Here is a 23494-nt window from a genome sequence, read left to right on the forward strand (position 1 = left end):
CCCATCGACTCGAAATCAACGCCGACATGTCTTGTTATACTGGTAGAATGAGACACAGCAGTTTTTATTGGATTTTAGTGGAATTTCTATTTTTCAGGAATATTTTAATGAAAAATCATCATTTTTGGCGAATACACCGCCCGATTTTTTCAATAGCTCCCAGGTCGTTTGACCCATCGACTCGAAATCAATGGCCAAATGTCTTGTTATACTGGTAGAATGAGACACAGCAGTTTTTATTGGATTTTAGTGGAATTTCTATTTTTCAGGAATATTTTAATGAAAAATCACCATTTTTGGCAAATACACCACCCGATTTTTTCAATAGCTCCCAGGTCGTTTGACCCATCGACTCGAAATCAATGCCGACATGTCTTGTTATACTGGTAGAAAGAGACACAGCAGTTTTTATTGGATTTTATTGGAATTTCTATTTTTCAGGAATATTTTAATGAAAAATCACCATTTTTGGCGAATACACCGCCCGATTTTTTCAATAGCTCCCAGGTCGTTTGACCCATCGACTCGAAATCAACGCCGACATGTCTTGTTATACTGGTAGAATGAGACACAGCAGTTTTTATTGGATTTTAGTGGAATTTCTATTTTTCAGGAATATTTTAATGAAAAATCACCATTTTTGGCGAATACACCGCCCGATTTTTTCAATAGCTCCCAGGTCATTTGAGCCATCGACTCAAAATCAACACCGACATGTCTTGTTATACTGGTAGAATGAGACACAGCAGTTTTTATTGGATTTTAGTGGAATTTCTATTTTTCAGGAATATTTTAATGAAAAATCATCATTTTTGGCGAATACACCGCCCGATTTTTTCAATTACTCCCAGGTTGTTTGACCCATCGACTCGAAATCAATGGCCAAATGTCTTGTTATACTGGTAGAATGAGACACAGCAGTTTTTATTGGATTTTAGTGGAATTTCTATTTTTCAGGAATATTTTAATGAAAAATCACCATTTTTGGCGAATACACCGCCCGATTTTTTCAATAGCTCCCAGGTCGTTTGACCCATCGACTCGAAATCAATGGCCAAATGTCTTGTTATACTGGTAGAATGAGACACAGCAGTTTTTATTGGATTTTATTGGAATTTCTATTTTTCAGGAATATTTTAATGAAAAATCACCATTTTTGGCGAATACACCGCCCGATTTTTTCAATAGCTCCCAGGTCATTTGAGCCATCGACTCAAAATCAACACCGACATGTCTTGTTATACTGGTAGAATGAGACACAGCAGTTTTTATTGGATTTTAGTGGAATTTCTATTTTTCAGGAATATTTTAATGAAAAATCACCATTTTTGGCGAATACACCGCCCGATTTTTTCAATAGCTCCCAGGTCATTTGAGCCATCGACTCAAAATCAACACCGACATGTCTTGTTATACTGGTAGAATGAGACACAGCAGTTTTTATTGGATTTTAGAGGAATTTCTATTTTTCAGGAATATTTTAATGAAAAATCATCATTTTTGGCGAATACACCGCCCGATTTTTTCAATAGCTCCCAGGTAATTTGAGCCATCGACTCGAAATCAACGCCGACATGTCTTGTTATACTGGTAGAATGAGACACAGCAGTTTTTATTGGATTTTAGTGGAATTTCTATTTTTCAGGAATATTTTAATGAAAAATCACCATTTTTGGCGAATACACCGCCCGATTTTTCAATAGCTCCCAGTTCATTTGAGCCATCGACTCGAAATCAACGCCGACATGTGTTGTTATACTGGTAGAATGAGACACAGCAGTTTTTATTGGATTTTAGAGGAATTTCTATTTTTCAGGAATATTTTAATGAAAAATCACCATTTTTGGCGAATACACCGCCCGATTTTTTCAATAGCTCCCAGGTTGTTTCACCCATCGTCTCGAAATCAACGCCGACATGTCTTGTTATACTGGTAGAATGAGACACAGCAGTTTTTATTGGATTTTAGTGGAATTTCTATTTTTCAGGAATATTTTAAGGAAAAATCACCATTTTTGGCGAATACACCGCCCGATTTTTTCAATAGCTCTCAGGTCATTTGAGCCATCGACTCGAAATCAATGGTCAAATGTCTTGTTATACTGGTAGAATGAGACACAGCAGTTTTTATTGGATTTTAGTGGAATTTCTATTTTTCAGGAATATTTTAATGAAAAATCATCATTTTTGGCGAATACACCGCCCGATTTTTTCAATAGCTTCCAGGTCATTTGAGCCATCGACTCGAAATCAATGCCGACATGTCTTGTTATACTGGTAGAATGAGACACAGCAGTTTTTATTTGATTTTAGTGGAATTTTCTATTTTTCAGGAATATTTTAATGAAAAATCATCATTTTTGGCGAATACACCGCCCGATTTTTTCAATAGCTCCCAGGTTGTTTGACCCATCGACTCGAAATCAATGGCCAAATGTCTTGTTATACTGTTAGAATGAGACACAGCAGTTTTTATTGGATTTTAGTGGAATTTCTATTTTTCATGAATATTTTAATGAAAAATCACCATTTTTGGCGAATACACCGCCCGATTTTTTCAATAGCTCCCAGGTCATTTGAGCCATCGACTCGAAATCAACGCCGACATGTCTTGTTATACTGGTAGAATGAGACACAGCAGTTTTTATTGGATTTTAGTGGAATTTCTATTTTTCAGGAATATTTTAATGAAAAATCACCATTTTTGGCGAATACACCGCCCGATTTTTTCAATAGCTCCCAGGTCATTTGACCCATCGACTCGAAATCAACGCCGACATGTCTTGTTATACTGGTAGAATGAGACACAGCAGTTTTTATTGGATTTTAGTGGAATTTCTATTTTTCAGGAATATTTTAATGAAAAATCACCATTTTTGGCGAATACACCGCCCGATTTTTTCAATAGCTCCCAGTTCATTTGAGCCATCGACTCAAAATCAACACCGACATGTCTTGTTATACTGGTAGAATGAGACACAGCAGTTTTTATTGGATTTTAGTGGAATTTCTATTTTTCAGGAATATTTTAATGAAAAATCATCATTTTTGGCGAATACACCGCCCGATTTTTTCAATAACTCCCAGGTTGTTTGACCCATCGACTCGAAATCAATGGCCAAATGTCTTGTTATACTGGTAGAATGAGACACAGCAGTTTTTATTGGATTTTAGTGGAATTTCTATTTTTCAGGAATATTTTAATGAAAAATCACCATTTTTGGCGAATACACCGCCCGATTTTTTCAATAGCTCCCAGGTCGTTTGACCCATCGACTCGAAATCAATGGCCAAATGTCTTGTTATACTGGTAGAATGAGACACAGCAGTTTTTATTGGATTTTAGTGGAATTTCCATTTTTCAGGAATATTTTAATGAAAAATCACAATTTTTGGCGAATACACCGCCCGATTTTTTCAATAGCTCCCAGGTCATTTGACCCATCGACTCGAAATCAACGCCGACATGTCTTGTTATACTGGTAGAATGAGACACAGCAGTTTTTATTGGATTTTATTGGAATTTCTATTTTTCAGGAATATTTTAATGAAAAATCACCATTTTTGGCGAATACACCGCCCGATTTTTTCAATAGCTCCCAGGTCATTTGAGCCATCGACTCAAAATCAACACCGACATGTCTTGTTATACTGGTAGAATGAGACACAGCAGTTTTTATTGGATTTTAGTGGAATTTCTATTTTTCAGGAATATTTTAATGAAAAATCACCATTTTTGGCGAATACACCGCCCGATTTTTTCAATAGCTCCCAGGTCATTTGAGCCATCGACTCAAAATCAACACCGACATGTCTTGTTATACTGGTAGAATGAGACACAGCAGTTTTTATTGGATTTTAGAGGAATTTCTATTTTTCAGGAATATTTTAATGAAAAATCATCATTTTTGGCGAATACACCGCCCGATTTTTTCAATAGCTCCCAGGTAATTTGAGCCATCGACTCGAAATCAACGCCGACATGTCTTGTTATACTGGTAGAATGAGACACAGCAGTTTTTATTGGATTTTAGTGGAATTTCTATTTTTCAGGAATATTTTAATGAAAAATCACCATTTTTGGCGAATACACCGCCCGATTTTTTCAATAGCTCCCAGGTCGTTTGACCCATCGACTCGAAATCAACGCCGACATGTCTTGTTATACTGGTAGAATGAGACACAGCAGTTTTTATTGGATTTTAGTGGAATTTCTATTTTTCAGGAATATTTTAATGAAAAATCACCATTTTTGGCGAATACACCGCCCGATTTTTTCAATAGCTCCCAGGTCATTTGAGCCATCGACTCAAAATCAACACCGACATGTCTTGTTATACTGGTAGAATGAGACACAGCAGTTTTTATTGGATTTTAGTGGAATTTCTATTTTTCAGGAATATTTTAATGAAAAATCATCATTTTTGGCGAATACACCGCCCGATTTTTTCAATTACTCCCAGGTCGTTTGAGCCATCGACTCGAAATCAACGCCGACATGTCTTGTTATACTGGCAGAATGAGACACAGCAGTTTTTATTGGATTTTAGTGGAATTTCTATTTTTCAGGAATATTTTAATGAAAAATCACCATTTTTGGCGAATACACCGCCCGATTTTTTCAATAGCTCCCAGGTCATTTGAGCTATCGACTCGAAATCAATGCCGACATGTCTTGTTATACTGGTAGAATGAGACACAGCAGTTTTTATTGGATTTTAGTGGAATTTCTATTTTTCAGGAATATTTTAATGAAAAATCACCATTTTTGGCGAATACACTGCCTGATTTTTTCAATAGCTCCCAGGTCATTTGAGCTATTGACTCGAAATCAATGCCAACATGTCTTGTTATACTGGTAGAATGAGACACAGCAGTTTTTATTGGATTTTAGTGGAATTTCGTTTTTTCAGGAATATTTTAATGAAAAATCACCATTTTTGGCGAATACACCGCCCAATTTTTTCAATAGCTCCCAGGTCATTTGAGCTATCGACTCGAAATCAATGGCCAAATGTCTTGTTATACTGGTAGAATGAGACACAGCAGTTTTTATTGGATTTTAGTGGAATTTCTATATTTCACGAATATTTTAATGAAAAATCACCATTTTTGGCGAGTACACCGCCCGATTTTTTCAATAGCTCCCAGGTCATTTGAGCCATCAACTCAAAATCAACGCCGACATGTCTTGTTATACTGGTAGAATGAGACACAGCAGTTTTTATTGGATTTTAGTGGAATTTCTATTTTTCAGGAATATTTTAATGAAAAATCACCATTTTTGGCAAATACACCGCCCAATTTTTTCAATAGCTCCCAGGTCGTTTGAGCCATCGACTCGAAATCAATGCCGACATGTCTTGTTATACTGGTAGAATGAGACACAACAGTTTTTATTGGATTTTAGTGGAATTTCTATTTTTCAGGAATATTTTAATGAAAAATCACCATTTTTGGCGAGTACACCGCCCGATTTTTTCAATAGCTCCAAGGTCATTTGAGCCATCGACTAGAAATGAACGCCGACATGTCTTGTTATACTGGTAGAATGAGACACAGCAGTTTTGATTGGATTTTAGTGGAATTTCTATTTTTCAGGAATATTTTAATGAAAAATCACCATTTTTGGCGAATACACCGCCCGATTTTTTCAATAGCTCCCAGGTCATTTGAGCTATCGACTCGAAATCAACGCCGACATGTCTTGTTATACTGGTAGAATGAGACACAGCAGTTTTTATTGGATTTTAGTGGAATTTCTATTTTTCAGGAATATTTTAATGAAAAATCACCATTTTTGGCAAATACACCACCCGATTTTTTCAATAGCTCCCAGGTCGTTTGACCCATCGACTCGAAATCAATGCCGACATGTCTTGTTATACTGGTAGAAAGAGACACAGCAGTTTTTATTGGATTTTATTGGAATTTCTATTTTTCAGGAATATTTTAATGAAAAATCACCATTTTTGGCGAATACACCGCCCGATTTTTTCAATAGCTCCCAGGTCGTTTGACCCATCGACTCGAAATCAACGCCAACATGTCTTGTTATACTGGTAGAATGAGACACAGCAGTTTTTATTGGATTTTAGTGGAATTTCTATTTTTCAGGAATATTTTAATGAAAAATCACCATTTTTGGCGAATACACCGCCCGATTTTTTCAATAGCTCCCAGGTCGTTTGACCCATCGACTCGAAATCAATGGCCAAATGTCTTGTTATACTGGTAGAATGAGACACAGCAGTTTTTATTGGATTTTAGTGGAATTTCCATTTTTCAGGAATATTTTAATGAAAAATCACCATTTTTGGCGAATACACCGCCCGATTTTTTCAATAGCTCCCAGGTCATTTGAGCCATCGACTCGAAATCAACGCCGACATGTCTTGTTATACTGGTAGAATGAGACACAGCAGTTTTTATTGGATTTTAGAGGAATTTCTATTTTTCAGGAATATTTTAATGAAAAATCACCATTTTTGGCGAATACACCGCCCGATTTTTTCAATAGCTCCCAGGTTGTTTCACCCATCGATTCGAAATCAATGGCCAAATGTCTTGTTATACTGGTAGAATGAGACACAGCAGTTTTTATTGGATTTTAGTGGAATTTCTATTTTTCAGGAATATTTTAATGAAAAATCACCATTTTTGGCGAATACACCGCCCGATTTTTTCAATAGCTCCCAGGTCATTTGAGCCATCGACTCGAAATCAACGCCGACATGTCTTGTTATACTGGTAGAATGAGACACAGCAGTTTTTATTGGATTTTAGAGGAATTTCTATTTTTCAGGAATATTTTAATGAAAAATCACCATTTTTGGCGAATACACCGCCCGATTTTTCAATAGCTCCCAGTTCATTTGAGCCATCGACTCGAAATCAACGCCGACATGTCTTGTTATACTGGTAGAATGAGACACAGCAGTTTTTATTGGATTTTAGTGGAATTTCTATTTTTCAGGAATATTTTAATGAAAAATCACCATTTTTGGCGAATACACCGCCCGATTTTTTCAATAACTCCCAGGTCATTTGAGCCATCGACTCGAAATCAACGCCGACATGTCTTGTTATACTGGTAGAATGAGACACAGCAGTTTTTATTGGATTTTAGAGGAATTTCTATTTTTCAGGAATATTTTAATGAAAAATCACCATTTTTGGCGAATACACCGCCCGATTTTTCAATAGCTCCCAGTTCATTTGAGCCATCGACTCGAAATCAACGCCGACATGTCTTGTTATACTGGTAGAATGAGACACAGCAGTTTTTATTGGATTTTAGTGGAATTTCTATTTTTCAGGAATATTTTAATGAAAAATCTGCATTTTTGGCGAATACACCGCCCGATTTTTTCAATAGCTCCCAGGTCATTTGAGCCATCGACTCGAAATCAACGCCGACATGTCTTGTTATACTGGTAGAATGAGACACAGCAGTTTTTATTGGATTTTAGTGGAATTTCTATTTTTCAGGAATATTTTAATGAAAAATCACCATTTTTGGCGAATACACCGCCCGATTTTTTCAATAGCTCCCAGGTCATTTGAGCCATCGACTCGAAATCAACGCCGACATGTCTTGTTATACTGGTAGAATGAGACACAGCAGTTTTTATTGGATTTTAGTGGAATTTCTATTTTTCAGGAATATTTTAATGAAAAATCACCATTTTTGGCGAATACACCGCCCGATTTTTTCAATAGCTCCCAGGTCGTTTGACCCATCGACTCGAAATCAATGGCCAAATGTCTTGTTATACTGGTAGAATGAGACACAGCAGTTTTTATTGGATTTTAGTGGAATTTCCATTTTTCAGGAATATTTTAATGAAAAATCACAATTTTTGGCGAATACACCGCCCGATTTTTTCAATAGCTCCCAGGTCATTTGACCCATCGACTCGAAATCAACGCCGACATGTCTTGTTATACTGGTAGAATGAGACACAGCAGTTTTTATTGGATTTTAGTGGAATTTCTATTTTTCAGGAATATTTTAATGAAAAATCACCATTTTTGGCGAATACACCGCCCGATTTTTTCAATAGCTCCCAGGTCATTTGAGCCATCGACTCAAAATCAACACCGACATGTCTTGTTATACTGGTAGAATGAGACACAGCAGTTTTTATTGGATTTTAGTGGAATTTCTATTTTTCAGGAATATTTTAATGAAAAATCACCATTTTTGGCGAATACACCGCCCGATTTTTTCAATAGCTCCCAGGTCATTTGAGCCATCGACTCGAAATCAACGCCGACATGTCTTGTTATACTGGTAGAATGAGACACAGCAGTTTTTATTGGATTTTAGTGGAATTTCTATTTTTCAGGAATATTTTAATGAAAAATCACCATTTTTGGCGAATACACCGCCCGATTTTTTCAATAGCTCCCAGGTCATTTGAGCCATCGACTCAAAATCAACACCGACATGTCTTGTTATACTGGTAGAATGAGACACAGCAGTTTTTATTGGATTTTAGTGGAATTTCTATTTTTCAGGAATATTTTAATGAAAAATCACCATTTTTGGCGAATACACCGCCCGATTTTTTCAATAGCTCCCAGGTCATTTGAGCCATTGACTCGAAATCAACGCCGACATGTCTTGTTATACTGGTAGAATGAGACACAGCAGTTTTTATTGGATTTTAGAGGAATTTCTATTTTTCAGGAATATTTTAATGAAAAATCATCATTTTTGGCGAATACACCGCCCGATTTTTTCAATAGCTCCCAGGTCGTTTGACCCATCGACTCGAAATCAATGGCCAAATGTCTTGTTATACTGGTAGAATGAGACACAGCAGTTTTTATTGGATTTTAGTGGAATTTCTATTTTTCAGGAATATTTTAATGAAAAATCACCATTTTTGGCGAATACACCGCCCGATTTTTTCAATAGCTCCCCGGTCATTTGACCCATCGACTCGAAATCAACGCTGACATGTCTTGTTATACTGGTAGAATGAGACACAGCAGTTTTTATTGGATTTTAGTGGAATTTCTATTTTTCAGGAATATTTTAATGAAAAATCATCATTTTTGGCGAATACACCGCCCGATTTTTTCAATAGCTCCCAGGTTGTTTCACCCATCGTCTCGAAATCAATGGCCAAATGTCTTGTTATACTGGCAGAATGAGACACAGCAGTTTTTATTGGATTTTAGTGGAATTTCTATTTTTCATGAATATTTTAATGAAAAATCTGCATTTTTGGCGAATACACCGCCCGATTTTTTCAATAGCTCCCAGGTCATTTGAGCCATCGACTCGAAATCAACGCCGACATGTCTTGTTATACTGGTAGAATGAGACACAGCAGTTTTTATTGGATTTTAGTGGAATTTCTATTTTTCAGGAATATTTTAATGAAAAATCACCATTTTTGGCGAATACACCGCCCGATTTTTTCAATAGCTCCCAGGTCATTTGAGCCATCGACTCGAAATCAACGCCGACATGTCTTGTTATACTGGTAGAATGAGACACAGCAGTTTTTATTGGATTTTAGTGGAATTTCTATTTTTCAGGAATATTTTAATGAAAAATCATCATTTTTGGCGAATACACCGCCCGATTTTTTCAATAGCTCCCAGGTAATTTGAGCCATCGACTCGAAATCAATGCCGACATGTCTTGTTATACTGGTAGAATGAGACACAGCAGTTTTTATTGGATTTTAGTGGAATTTCTATTTTTCATGAATATTTTAATGAAAAATCACCATTTTTGGCGAATACACCGCCCGATTTTTTCAATAGCTCCCAGGTCATTTGAGCCATTGACTCGAAATCAACGCCGACATGTCTTGTTATACTGGTAGAATGAGACACAGCAGTTTTTATTGGATTTTAGTGGAATTTCTATTTTTCAGGAATATTTTAATGAAAAATCATCATTTTTGGCGAATACACCGCCCGATTTTTTCAATAGCTCCCAGGTAATTTGAGCCATCGACTCGAAATCAATGCCGACATGTCTTGTTATACTGGTAGAATGAGACACAGCAGTTTTTAATTGATTTTAGTGGAATTTCTATTTTTCAGGAATATTTTAATGAAAAATCATCATTTTTGGCGAATACACCGCCCGATTTTTTCAATAGCTCCCAGGTTGTTTGACCCATCGACTCGAAATCAATGGCCAAATGTCTTGTTATACTGGTAGAATGAGACACAGCAGTTTTTATTGGATTTTAGAGGAATTTCTATTTTTCAGGAATATTTTAATGAAAAATCACCATTTTTGGCGAATACACCGCCCGATTTTTTCAATAGCTCCCAGGTAATTTGAGCCATCGACTCGAAATCAACGCCGACATGTCTTGTTATACTGGTAGAATGAGACACAGCAGTTTTTATTGGATTTTAGTGGAATTTCTATTTTTCAGGAATATTTTAATGAAAAATCATCTTTTTTGGCGAATACACCGCCCGATTTTTTCAATAGCTCCCAGGTAATTTGAGCCATCGACTCGAAATCAACGCCGACATGTCTTGTTATACTGGTAGAATGAGACACAGCAGTTTTTATTGGATTTTAGTGGAATTTCTATTTTTCAGGAATATTTTAATGAAAAATCACCATTTTTGGCGAATACACCGCCCGATTTTTTCAATAGCTCCCAGGTCATTTGAGCCATCGACTCAAAATCAACACCGACATGTCTTGTTATACTGGTAGAATGAGACACAGCAGTTTTTATTGGATTTTAGAGGAATTTCTATTTTTCAGGAATATTTTAATGAAAAATCACCATTTTTGGCGAATACACCGCCCGATTTTTTCAATAGCTCCCAGGTCGTTTGAGCCATCGACTCGAAATCAATGCCGACATGCCTTGTTATACTGGTAGAATGAGACACAGCAGTTTTTATTGGATTTTAGAGGAATTTCTATTTTTCAGGAATATTTTAATGAAAAATCATCATTTTTGGCGAATACACCGCCCGATTTTTTCAATAGCTCCCAGGTCGTTTGACCCATCGACTCGAAATCAATGGTCAAATGTCTTGTTATACTGGTAGAATGAGACACAGCAGTTTTTATTGGATTTTAGTGGAATTTCTATTTTTCAGGAATATTTTAATGAAAAATCACCATTTTTGGCGAATACACCGCCCGATTTTTTCAATAGCTCCCAGGTCATTTGAGCCATCGACTCGAAATCAATGCCGACATGTCTTGTTATACTGGTAGAATGAGACACAGCAGTTTTTATTGGATTTTAGTGGAATTTCTATTTTTCAGGAATATTTTAATGAAAAATCATCATTTTTGGCGAATACACCGCCCGATTTTTTCAATAGCTTCCAGGTCATTTGAGCCATCGACTCGAAATCAATGCCGACATGTCTTGTTATACTGGTAGAATGAGACACAGCAGTTTTTAATTGATTTTAGTGGAATTTCTATTTTTCAGGAATATTTTAATGAAAAATCATCATTTTTGGCGAATACACCGCCCGATTTTTTCAATAGCTCCCAGGTTGTTTGACCCATCGACTCGAAATCAATGGCCAAATGTCTTGTTATACTGGTAGAATGAGACACAGCAGTTTTTATTGGATTTTAGTGGAATTTCTATTTTTCATGAATATTTTAATGAAAAATCACCATTTTTGGCGAATACACCGCCCGATTTTTTCAATAGCTCCCAGGTCATTTGAGCCATTGACTCGAAATCAACGCCGACATGTCTTGTTATACTGGTAGAATGAGACACAGCAGTTTTTATTGGATTTTAGTGGAATTTCTATTTTTCAGGAATATTTTAATGAAAAATCACCATTTTTGGCGAATACACCGCCCGATTTTTCAATAGCTCCCAGTTCATTTGAGCCATCGACTCGAAATCAACGCCGACATGTGTTGTTATACTGGTAGAATGAGACACAGCAGTTTTTATTGGATTTTAGTGGAATTTCTATTTTTCAGGAATATTTTAATGAAAAATCACCATTTTTGGCGAATACACCGCCCGATTTTTTCAATAGCTCCCAGGTCATTTGAGCCATCGACTCAAAATCAACACCGACATGTCTTGTTATACTGGTAGAATGAGACACAGCAGTTTTTATTGGATTTTAGAGGAATTTCTATTTTTCAGGAATATTTTAATGAAAAATCATCATTTTTGGCGAATACACCGCCCGATTTTTTCAATAGCTCCCAGGTCGTTTGACCCATCGACTCGAAATCAATGGCCAAATGTCTTGTTATACTGGTAGAATGAGACACAGCAGTTTTTATTGGATTTTAGTGGAATTTCTATTTTTCATGAATATTTTAATGAAAAATCACCATTTTTGGCGAATACACCGCCCGATTTTTTCAATAGCTCCCAGGTCATTTGAGCCATTGACTCGAAATCAACGCCGACATGTCTTGTTATACTGGTAGAATGAGACACAGCAGTTTTTATTGGATTTTAGAGGAATTTCTATATTTCAGGAATATTTTAATGAAAAATCACCATTTTTGGCGAATACACCGCCCGATTTTTTCAATAGCTCCCAGGTAATTTGAGCCATCGACTCGAAATCAACGCCGACATGTCTTGTTATACTGGTAGAATGAGACACAGCAGTTTTTATTGGATTTTAGTGGAATTTCTATTTTTCAGGAATATTTTAATGAAAAATCACCATTTTTGGCGAATACACCGCCCGATTTTTCAATAGCTCCCAGTTCATTTGAGCCATCGACTCGAAATCAACGCCGACATGTGTTGTTATACTGGTAGAATGAGACACAGCAGTTTTTATTGGATTTTAGTGGAATTTCTATTTTTCAGGAATATTTTAATGAAAAATCACCATTTTTGGCGAATACACCGCCCGATTTTTTCAATAGCTCCCAGGTCATTTGAGCCATCGACTCAAAATCAACACCGACATGTCTTGTTATACTGGTAGAATGAGACACAGCAGTTTTTATTGGATTTTAGAGGAATTTCTATTTTTCAGGAATATTTTAATGAAAAATCATCATTTTTGGCGAATACACCGCCCGATTTTTTCAATAGCTCCCAGGTCGTTTGACTCATCGACTCGAAATCAATGGCCAAATGTCTTGTTATACTGGTAGAATGAGACACAGCAGTTTTTATTGGATTTTAGTGGAATTTCTATTTTTCAGGAATATTTTAATGAAAAATCATCATTTTTGGCGAATACACCGCCCGATTTTTTCAATAGCTCCCAGGTTGTTTCACCCATCGTCTCGAAATCAATGGCCAAATGTCTTGTTATACTGGCAGAATGAGACACAGCAGTTTTTATTGGATTTTAGTGGAATTTCTATTTTTCATGAATATTTTAATGAAAAATCTGCATTTTTGGCGAATACACCGCCCGATTTTTTCAATAGCTCCCAGGTCATTTGAGCCATCGACTCGAAATCAACGCCGACATGTCTTGTTATACTGGTAGAATGAGACACAGCAGTTTTTATTGGATTTTAGTGGAATTTCTATTTTTCAGGAATATTTTAATGAAAAATCATCATTTTTGGCGAATACACCGCCCGATTTTTTCAATAGCTCCCAGGTAATTTGAGCCATCGACTCGAAATCAATGCCGACATGTCTTGTTATACTGGTAGAATGAGACACAGCAGTTTTTAATTGATTTTAGTGGAATTTCTATTTTTCAGGAATTTTTTAATGAAAAATCATCATTTTTGGCGAATACACCGCCCGATTTTTTCAATAGCTCCCAGGTTGTTTGACCCATCGACTCGAAATCAATGGCCAAATGTCTTGTTATACTGGTAGAATGAGACACAGCAGTTTTTATTGGATTTTAGTGGAATTTCTATTTTTCAGGAATATTTTAATGAAAAATCACCATTTTTGGCGAATACACCGCCCGATTTTTTCAATAGCTCCCAGGTCATTTGAGCCATCGACTCAAAATCAACACCGACATGTCTTGTTATACTGGTAGAATGAGACACAGCAGTTTTTATTGGATTTTAGAGGAATTTCTATTTTTCAGGAATATTTTAATGAAAAATCATCATTTTTGGCGAATACACCGCCCGATTTTTTCAATAGCTCCCAGGTCGTTTGACCCATCGACTCGAAATCAATGGCCAAATGTCTTGTTATACTGGTAGAATGAGACACAGCAGTTTTTTATTGGATTTTAGTGGAATTTCTATTTTTCAGGAATATTTTAATGAAAAATCATCATTTTTGGCGAATACACCGCCCGATTTTTTCAATAGCTCCCAGGTCATTTGAGCCATCGACTCGAAATCAATGGCCAAATGTCTTGTTATACTGGTAGAATGAGACACAGCAGTTTTTATTGGATTTTAGTGGAATTTCTATTTTTCAGGAATATTTTAATGAAAAATCACCATTTTTGGCGAATACACCGCCCGATTTTTTCAATAGCTCCCAGGTCGTTTGAGCCATCGACTCGAAATCAACGCCGACATGTCTTGTTATACTGGTAGAATGAGACACAGCAGTTTTTATTGGATTTTAGTGGAATTTCTATTTTTCAGGAATATTTTAATGAAAAATCATCATTTTTGGCGAATACACCGCCCGATTTTTTCAATAGCTCCCAGGTTGTTTCACCCATCGTCTCGAAATCAATGGCCAAATGTCTTGTTATACTGTTAGAATGAGACACAGCAGTTTTTATTGGATTTTAGTGGAATTTCTATTTTTCATGAATATTTTCTGCATTTTTGGCGAATACACCGCCCGATTTTTTCAATAGCTCCCAGGTCATTTGAGCCATCGACTCGAAATCAACGCCGACATGTCTTGTTATACTGGTAGAATGAGACACAGCAGTTTTTATTGGATTTTAGTGGAATTTCTATTTTTCATGAATATTTTAATGAAAAATCTGCATTTTTGGCGAATACACCGCCCGATTTTTTCAATAGCTCCCAGGTCATTTGAGCCATCGACTCGAAATCAACGCCGACATGTCTTGTTATACTGGCAGAATGAGACACAGCAGTTTTTATTGGATTTTAGTGGAATTTCTATTTTTCAGGAATATTTTAATGAAAAATCACCATTTTTGGCGAATACACCGCCCAATTTTTTCAATAGCTCCCAGGTCATTTGAGCTATCGACTCGAAATCAATGCCGACATGTCTTGTTATACTGGTAGAATGAGACACAGCAGTTTTTATTGGATTTTAGTGGAATTTCTATTTTTCAGGAATATTTTAATGAAAAATCACCATTTTTGGCGAATACACTGCCCGATTTTTTCAATAGCTCCCAGGTCATTTGAGCTATTGACTCGAAATCAATGCCAACATGTCTTGTTATACTGGTAGAATGAGACACAGCAGTTTTTATTGGATTTTAGTGGAATTTCGTTTTTTCAGGAATATTTTAATGAAAAATCACCATTTTTGGCGAATACACCGCCCAATTTTTTCAATAGCTCCCAGGTCATTTGAGCTATCGACTCGAAATCAATGCCGACATGTCTTGTTATACTGGTAGAATGAGACACAGCAGTTTTTATTGGATTTTAGTGGAATTTCTATATTTCACGAATATTTTAATGAAAAATCACCATTTTTGGCGAGTACACCGCCCGATTTTTTCAATAGCTCCCAGGTCATTTGAGCCATCAACTCAAAATCAACGCCGACATGTCTTGTTATACTGGTAGAATGAGACACAGCAGTTTTTATTGGATTTTAGTGGAATTTCTATTTTTCAGGAATATTTTAATGAAAAATCACCATTTTTGGCAAAAACACCGCCCAATTTTTTCAATAGCTCCCAGGTCGTTTGAGCCATCGACTCGAAATCAATGCCGACATGTCTTGTTATACTGGTAGAATGAGACACAGCAGTTTTTATTGGATTTTAGAGGAATTTCTATTTTTCAGGAATATTTTAATGAAAAATCATCATTTTTGGCGAATACACCGCCCGATTTTTTCAATAGCTCCCAGGTCGTTTGACCCATCGACTCGAAATCAATGGTCAAATGTCTTGTTATACTGGTAGAATGAGACACAGCAGTTTTTATTGGATTTTAGTGGAATTTCTATTTTTCAGGAATATTTTAATGAAAAATCACCATTTTTGGCGAATACACCGCCCGATTTTTTCAATAGCTCCCAGGTCATTTGAGCCATCGACTCGAAATCAATGCCGACATGTCTTGTTATACTGGTAGAATGAGACACAGCAGTTTTTATTGGATTTTAGTGGAATTTCTATTTTTCAGGAATATTTTAATGAAAAATCATCATTTTTGGCGAATACACCGCCCGATTTTTTCAATAGCTCCCAGGTCATTTGAGCCATCGACTCGAAATCAATGCCGACATGTCTTGTTATACTGGTAGAATGAGACACAGCAGTTTTTATTGGATTTTAGTGGAATTTCTATTTTTCAGGAATATTTTAATGAAAAATCATCATTTTTGGCGAATACACCGCCCGATTTTTTCAATAGCTTCCAGGTCATTTGAGCCATCGACTCGAAATCAACGCCGACATGTCTTGTTATACTGGTAGAATGAGACACAGCAGTTTTTATTGGATTTTAGTGGAATTTCTATTTTTCAGGAATATTTTAATGAAAAATCACCATTTTTGGCGAATACACCGCCCGATTTTTTCAATAGCTCCCAGGTCATTTGAGCCATCGACTCGAAATCAACGCCGACATGTCTTGTTATACTGGTAGAATGAAACACAGCAGTTTTTATTGGATTTTAGTGGAATTTCTATTTTTCAGGAATATTTTAATGAAAAATCATCATTTTTGGCGAATACACCGCCCGATTTTTTCAATAGCTCCCAGGTCATTTGAGCTATTGACTCGAAATCAATGCCAACATGTCTTGTTATACTGGTAGAATGAGACACAGCAGTTTTTATTGGATTTTAGTGGAATTTCGTTTTTTCAGGAATATTTTAATGAAAAATCACCATTTTTGGCGAATACACCGCCCAATTTTTTCAATAGCTCCCAGGTCATTTGAGCTATCGACTCGAAATCAATGCCGACATGTCTTGTTATACTGGTAGAATGAGACACAGCAGTTTTTATTGGATTTTAGTGGAATTTCTATATTTCACGAATATTTTAATGAAAAATCACCATTTTTGGCGAGTACACCGCCCGATTTTTTCAATAGCTCCCAGGTCATTTGAGCCATCAACTCAAAATCAACGCCGACATGTCTTGTTATACTGGTAGAATGAGACACAGCAGTTTTTATTGGATTTTAGTGGAATTTCTATTTTTCAGGAATATTTTAATGAAAAATCACCATTTTTGGCAAAAACACCGCCCAATTTTTTCAATAGCTCCCAGGTCGTTTGAGCCATCGACTCGAAATCAATGCCGACATGTCTTGTTATACTGGTAGAATGAGACACAGCAGTTTTTATTGGATTTTAGAGGAATTTCTATTTTTCAGGAATATTTTAATGAAAAATCATCATTTTTGGCGAATACACCGCCCGATTTTTTCAATAGCTCCCAGGTCGTTTGACCCATCGACTCGAAATCAATGGTCAAATGTCTTGTTATACTGGTAGAATGAGACACAGCAGTTTTTATTGGATTTTAGTGGAATTTCTATTTTTCAGGAATATTTTAATGAAAAATCACCATTTTTGGCGAATACACCGCCCGATTTTTTCAATAGCTCCCAGGTCATTTGAGCCATCGACTCGAAATCAATGCCGACATGTCTTGTTATACTGGTAGAATGAGACACAGCAGTTTTTATTGGATTTTAGTGGAATTTCTATTTTTCAGGAATATTTTAATGAAAAATCATCATTTTTGGCGAATACACCGCCCGATTTTTTCAATAGCTTCCAGGTCATTTGAGCCATCGACTCGAAATCAACGCCGACATGTCTTGTTATACTGGTAGAATGAGACACAGCAGTTTTTATTGGATTTTAGTGGAATTACTATTTTTCAGGAATATTTTAATGAAAAATCACCATTTTTGGCGAATACACCGCCCGATTTTTTCAATAGCTCCCAGGTCATTTGAGCCATCGACTCGAAATCAATGCCGACATGTCTTGTTATACTGGTAGAATGAGACACAGCAGTTTTTATTGGATTTTAGTGGAATTTCTATTTTTCAGGAATATTTTAATGAAAAATCATCATTTTTGGCGAATACACCGCCCGATTTTTTCAATAGCTCCCAGGTTGTTTGACCCATCGACTCGAAATCAATGGCCAAATGTCTTGTTATACTGGTAGAATGAGACACAGCAGTTTTTATTGGATTTTAGTGGAATTTCTATTTTTCATGAATATTTTAATGAAAAATCACCATTTTTGGCGAATACACCGCCCGATTTTTTCAATAGCTCCCAGGTCATTTGAGCCATTGACTCGAAATCAACGCCGACATGTCTTGTTATACTGGTAGAATGAGACACAGCAGTTTTTATTGGATTTTAGAGGAATTTCTATTTTTCAGGAATATTTTAATGAAAAATCACCATTTTTGGCGAATACACCGCCCGATTTTTTCAATAGCTCCCAGGTAATTTGAGCCATCGACTCGAAATCAACGCCGACATGTGTTGTTATACTGGTAGAATGAGACACAGCAGTTTTTATTGGATTTTAGTGGAATTTCTATTTTTCAGGAATATTTTAATGAAAAATCACCATTTTTGGCGAATACACCGCCCGATTTTTTCAATAGCTCCCAGGTCATTTGAGCCATCGACTCAAAATCAACACCGACATGTCTTGTTATACTGGTAGAATGAGACACAGCAGTTTTTATTGGATTTTAGAGGAATTTCTATTTTTCAGGAATATTTTAATGAAAAATCATCATTTTTGGCGAATACACCGCCCGATTTTTTCAATAGCTCCCAGGTCGTTTGACCCATCGACTCGAAATCAATGGCCAAATGTCTTGTTATACTGGTAGAATGAGACACAGCAGTTTTTATTGGATTTTAGTGGAATTTCTATTTTTCAGGAATATTTTAATGAAAAATCTGCATTTTTGGCGAATACACCGCCCGATTTTTTCAATAGCTCCCAGGTCATTTGAGCCATCGACTCGAAATCAACGCCGACATGTCTTGTTATACTGGTAGAATGAGACACAGCAGTTTTTATTGGATTTTAGTGGAATTTCTATTTTTCAGGAATATTTTAATGAAAAATCACCATTTTTGGCGAATACACCGGCCGATTTTTTCAATAGCTCCCAGGTCATTTGAGCCATCGACTCGAAATCAACGCCGACATGTCTTGTTATACTGGTAGAATGAGACACAGCAGTTTTTATTGGATTTTAGTGGAATTTCTATTTTTCAGGAATATTTTAATGAAAAATCATCATTTTTGGCGAATACACCGCCCGATTTTTTCAATAGCTCCCAGGTAATTTGAGCCATCGACTCGAAATCAATGCCGACATGTCTTGTTATACTGGTAGAATGAGACACAGCAGTTTTTAATTGATTTTAGTGGAATTTCTATTTTTCAGGAATATTTTAATGAAAAATTATCATTTTTGGCGAATACACCGCCCGATTTTTTCAATAGCTCCCAGGTTGTTTGACCCATCGACTCGAAATCAATGGCCAAATGTCTTGTTATACTGGTAGAATGAGACACAGCAGTTTTTATTGGATTTTAGAGGAATTTCTATTTTTGAGGAATATTTTAATGAAAAATCATCATTTTTGGCGAATACACCGCCCGATTTTTTCAATAGCTCCCAGGTCGTTTGACCCATCGACTCGAAATCAATGGCCAAATGTCTTGTTATACTGGTAGAATGAGACACAGCAGTTTTTTATTGGATTTTAGTGGAATTTCTATTTTTCAGGAATATTTTAATGAAAAATCATCATTTTTGGCGAATACACCGCCCGATTTTTTCAATAGCTCCCAGGTCATTTGAGCCATCGACTCGAAATCAATGGCCAAATGTCTTGTTATACTGGTAGAATGAGACACAGCAGTTTTTATTGGATTTTAGTGGAATTTCTATTTTTCAGGAATATTTTAATGAAAAATCACCATTTTTGGCGAATACACCGCCCGATTTTTTCAATAGCTCCCAGGTCGTTTGAGCCATCGACTCGAAATCAACGCCGACATGTCTTGTTATACTGGTAGAATGAGACACAGCAGTTTTTATTGGATTTTAGTGGAATTTCTATTTTTCAGGAATATTTTAATGAAAAATCATCATTTTTGGCGAATACACCGCCCGATTTTTTCAATAGCTCCCAGGTTGTTTCACCCATCGTCTCGAAATCAATGGCCAAATGTCTTGTTATACTGTTAGAATGAGACACAGCAGTTTTTATTGGATTTTAGTGGAATTTCTATTTTTCATGAATATTTTCTGCATTTTTGGCGAATACACCGCCCGATTTTTTCAATAGCTCCCAGGTCATTTGAGCCATCGACTCGAAATCAACGCCGACATGTCTTGTTATACTGGTAGAATGAGACACAGCAGTTTTTATTGGATTTTAGTGGAATTTCTATTTTTCATGAATATTTTAATGAAAAATCTGCATTTTTGGCGAATACACCGCCCGATTTTTTCAATAGCTCCCAGGTCATTTGAGCCATCGACTCGAAATCAACGCCGACATGTCTTGTTATACTGGCAGAATGAGACACAGCAGTTTTTATTGGATTTTAGTGGAATTTCTATTTTTCAGGAATATTTTAATGAAAAATCACCATTTTTGGCGAATACACCGCCCAATTTTTTCAATAGCTCCCAGGTCATTTGAGCTATCGACTCGAAATCAATGCCGACATGTCTTGTTATACTGGTAGAATGAGACACAGCAGTTTTTATTGGATTTTAGTGGAATTTCTATTTTTCAGGAATATTTTAATGAAAAATCACCATTTTTGGCGAATACACTGCCCGATTTTTTCAATAGCTCCCAGGTCATTTGAGCTATTGACTCGAAATCAATGCCAACATGTCTTGTTATACTGGTAGAATGAGACACAGCAGTTTTTATTGGATTTTAGTGGAATTTCGTTTTTTCAGGAATATTTTAATGAAAAATCACCATTTTTGGCGAATACACCGCCCAATTTTTTCAATAGCTCCCAGGTCATTTGAGCTATCGACTCGAAATCAATGCCGACATGTCTTGTTATACTGGTAGAATGAGACACAGCAGTTTTTATTGGATTTTAGTGGAATTTCTATATTTCACGAATATTTTAATGAAAAATCACCATTTTTGGCGAGTACACCGCCCGATTTTTTCAATAGCTCCCAGGTCATTTGAGCCATCAACTCAAAATCAACGCCGACATGTCTTGTTATACTGGTAGAATGAGACACAGCAGTTTTTATTGGATTTTAGTGGAATTTCTATTTTTCAGGAATATTTTAATGAAAAATCATCATTTTTGGCGAATACACCGCCCGATTTTTTCAATAGCTCCCAGGTCGTTTGACCCATCGACTCGAAATCAATGGTCAAATGTCTTGTTATACTGGTAGAATGAGACACAGCAGTTGTTATTGGATTTTAGTGGAATTTCTATTTTTCAGGAATATTTTAATGAAAAATCACCATTTTTGGCGAATACACCGCCCGATTTTTTCAATAGCTCCCAGGTCATTTGAGCCATCGACTCGAAATCAATGCCGACATGTCTTGTTATACTGGTAGAATGAGACACAGCAGTTTTTATTGGATTTTAGTGGAATTTCTATTTTTCAGGAATATTTTAATGAAAAATCATCATTTTTGGCGAATACACCGCCCGATTTTTTCAATAGCTTCCAGGTCATTTGAGCCATCGACTCGAAATCAACGCCGACATGTCTTGTTATACTGGTAGAATGAGACACAGCAGTTTTTATTGGATTTTAGTGGAATTACTATTTTTCAGGAATATTTTAATGAAAAATCACCATTTTTGGCGAATACACCGCCCGATTTTTTCAATAGCTCCCAGGTCATTTGAGCCATCGACTCGAAATCAATGCCGACATGTCTTGTTATACTGGTAGAATGAGACACAGCAGTTTTTATTGGATTTTAGTGGAATTTCTATTTTTCAGGAATATTTTAATGAAAAATCATCATTTTTGGCGAATACACCGCCCGATTTTTTCAATAGCTCCCAGGTTGTTTGACCCATCGACTCGAAATCAATGGCCAAATGTCTTGTTATACTGGTAGAATGAGACACAGCAGTTTTTATTGGATTTTAGTGGAATTTCTATTTTTCATGAATATTTTAATGAAAAATCACCATTTTTGGCGAATACACCGCCCGATTTTTTCAATAGCTCCCAGGTCATTTGAGCCATTGACTCGAAATCAACGCCGACATGTCTTGTTATACTGGTAGAATGAGACACAGCAGTTTTTATTGGATTTTAGAGGAATTTCTATTTTTCAGGAATATTTTAATGAAAAATCACCATTTTTGGCGAATACACCGCCCGATTTTTTCAATAGCTCCCAGGTAATTTGAGCCATCGACTCGAAATCAACGCCGACATGTGTTGTTATACTGGTAGAATGAGACACAGCAGTTTTTATTGGATTTTAGTGGAATTTCTATTTTTCAGGAATATTTTAATGAAAAATCACCATTTTTGGCGAATACACCGCCCGATTTTTTCAATAGCTCCCAGGTCATTTGAGCCATCGACTCAAAATCAACACCGACATGTCTTGTTATACTGGTAGAATGAGACACAGCAGTTTTTATTGGATTTTAGTGGAATTTCTATTTTTCAGGAATATTTTAATGAAAAATCTGCATTTTTGGCCAATACACCGCCCGATTTTTTCAATAGCTCCCAGGTCATTTGAGCCATCGACTCGAAATCAACGCCGACATGTCTTGTTATACTGGTAGAATGAGACACAGCAGTTTTTATTGGATTTTAGTGGAATTTCTATTTTTCAGGAATATTTTAATGAAAAATCACCATTTTTGGCGAATACACCGCCCGATTTTTTCAATAGCTCCCAGGTCATTTGAGCCATCGACTCGAAATCAACGCCGACATGTCTTGTTATACTGGTAGAATGAGACACAGCAGTTTTTATTGGATTTTAGTGGAATTTCTATTTTTCAGGAATATTTTAATGAAAAATCATCATTTTTGGCGAATACACCGCCCGATTTTTTCAATAGCTCCCAGGTAATTTGAGCCATCGACTCGAAATCAATGCCGACATGTCTTGTTATACTGGTAGAATGAGACACAGCAGTTTTTAATTGATTTTAGTGGAATTTCTATTTTTCAGGAATATTTTAATGAAAAATTATCATTTTTGGCGAATACACCGCCCGATTTTTTCAATAGCTCCCAGGTCATTTGAGCCATCGACTCGAAATCAATGGCCAAATGTCTTGTTATACTGGTAGAATGAGACACAGCAGTTTTTATTGGATTTTAGTGGAATTTCTATTTTTCAGGAATATTTTAATGAAAAATCACCATTT

Source organism: Pagrus major, chromosome 2 (assembly GCF_040436345.1).
Source record: "Pagrus major chromosome 2, Pma_NU_1.0".
NCBI lineage: Eukaryota > Metazoa > Chordata > Actinopteri > Spariformes > Sparidae > Pagrus > Pagrus major.